Source organism: Mus caroli, chromosome 3, assembly GCF_900094665.2.
Source record: "Mus caroli chromosome 3, CAROLI_EIJ_v1.1, whole genome shotgun sequence".
In the NCBI taxonomy this organism is placed as follows: Eukaryota; Metazoa; Chordata; class Mammalia; order Rodentia; family Muridae; genus Mus; species Mus caroli.
The window spans coordinates 88,537,702-88,540,121 of NC_034572.1; positions in this window are offsets into that span (position 1 = coordinate 88,537,702).

Below are 2,420 nucleotides of genomic sequence, written 5' to 3' on the forward strand. Positions count from 1 at the left end.
GAAGAAGAAGAAGAAGAAGAAGAAGAAGAAGAAGAAGAAGAAGAAGAAGAAGAAGAAGAAGAAGAAGAAGAAGAAGAAGAAGAAGAAGAAGGGGAAAAAAAAACTTTGTCTGGAAAAAAAGAACAAAATAATAACAACAATAACAATCAGAGCTTGGTGGTTCATGCCTCTAATCTTAGCACCTGGAGGGCAGGGGCAGGTAGTTCTCTGAAAATTGGAAGCTAGTTTGATCTATAAAGCAAGTTCCAGGTCAGCAAGGGCTGTGTAGTGAAATTCTATCTCAAAAAACAAAACAAAACAAAACAAAACAAAACATTAAAGATCAGAGAGAGAAATGAACATAATGTGTGCATGCGTGCTTCTAATGCTTACTTAGCTCGGTTTCTCCACAGTCCAGGACCCAAAGCCAGGGAACGGAACCACCCACAGTGGGTCAGTCGTCCACATCAACTAATTGCAATCAAGAGAATCCCCCACTGACATGCCCACAGGCCAGCGTGATCTAGACTTCTTCCCAAGAGATTCTAGACTGTGTCAAGTTGACAATTAAAACTAACCATCACAGGTCCCTCGAGTCTAACAAAACCCTGCGCTTTCAGAGAGCCCTTGAGTCCTGGTGTCACCCCAGCAAGAGCACAAAGCCACCCTCTCTTGAAGGTCGCTGTGTCTGAGGAGAAGAAACTGGCCTTTCCTACCCCTTAGATCAATATTTGTCCTAAAGACAAATGAAATTTGTGAACCTTAAGGATGAGCCAGGCGAGCACAGACTAAACACACAGTGCCCTTTAACCCTTCCTGCCTCCCTCTGGCTAGTCCATCCACCTGTGCACCTGTGCAGGAGCAGGAAGAATGACTGGAGTCAAGAACCAAGGAGTAAACCAGGTATGCTGGCAAACACATTTAATCCCAGCACTCAGCGGCAGAGACGAGAAGATTTCTGAGTTCAAGTCTACAGAGCAAGTTCCAAGGCAGACAGACACCCTACAGGGGCTGGGGGCCAGGGGAGAAGCACAGAATAGTGCTTGGGTACCCATAAGTACTTGAGATTATAGGGACTGGGATCTGGGAGCAAGGATACTATCAGGGAGTGAGTGCTGTTATCAGGGATGCCAGAAAAGGCTACTCCAGCCGGAAGATGAGGGTGAAAGACAGTGGAATAAAAGTGGGTCATCTTGTGTTTACCTCCTACCTGAAAGCCCTTGACGTCAGCAGTGACCTTCTCTCTGCCTCTTCCTTCCTGGGAACTTGTTCCTCCTGCCAGACTTGGAAGAGGGATAGGGAAAGGCAGGTACACAGCAGGCCCTAGACCACTTCCTCCTTCCTCTTAGCCTTTCTCACTTCCCATGGTGCCAATTGTCCCCACATAGGACCTGCTTAAGAAGATCCCTGCTTAGGATCTTCTTAACAAAAATCTCAGCAGGGGCACACACACACACACACAACCGCACGCGCGCGGGCGCGCGCGCATGTTACCCTTCTCAAGTTCCTTCTACCTCCATTAGGTTCCCACCACCAATCCCCAGGCTTAAGAAACCTTGCTCCAGTTGTCCACCAGATGGCAGCATTGACCAAACAATCCTTCGTGCTGACAGCAACCTGATCGATGGGTAGGATGGACAGCTTCAAACATTAGTTCCTCCTGGCAACTGCCTCTAAGGTGAGTGTACAGTTGTTATTCAACATGACCTTCGCCCTTAGACAGATAATAAAGAAGAAAACTAGGTGACATGACTCAAGGTACTTGTCACGAAGCCTGACAGTCTTGAGTTTAATCCTAGAGATCCACTTGGTGGAAGGAGACCAACACACACATATAATGTAACTTCTAAAATCTGTATTAAAAGCCTGAAGGGTTTCTTCTTCCCGGGATGATAGCTCTTCAGTCACTTCACATCCTGGCACTTCGCACTTACACCTGTGAAGTCCGCCCACTCCCCGAGCTCTATCTGTGCTGTGCTGTGCTCTGTGTGTACATCGGCCCTCAAGTTCTTTCATAACAATCCTTAGTGAGCAATGCAACTTGGAAGTATCTGGAAGGATGTCTATAGGTCAGCTTGCCCGCCTTTATAGTTTCCTCCAGCAATGGTGTGTGCTATAGAATGCCAGGCACTGGGGCCAGTAGGCTTGAAAACAAACGCAGGAATCAAGTGAGTCAGAAAATGAATGAGTATCAGGAAAGAACTAGCTGGAGATGGGCCATAGAGAAAAGTAAAGTAAGAAAGGGGAGGGAGGCAAAGTTACAGGAATGGAAAAGAGAGGGAGGGCCTGAGATACTTTTTTAGCTGCCATGTGTACTTTGTGCCAGGCCTTGCACTTTACCCGCTGTCTTATCTCACCACCACTGGGTAAAGTAGGCATTCCCAGTTCACAAAGGCAGAAAGAGATCCGAGAGGTTAAATAAACTTGCCTGAGGATTGGCT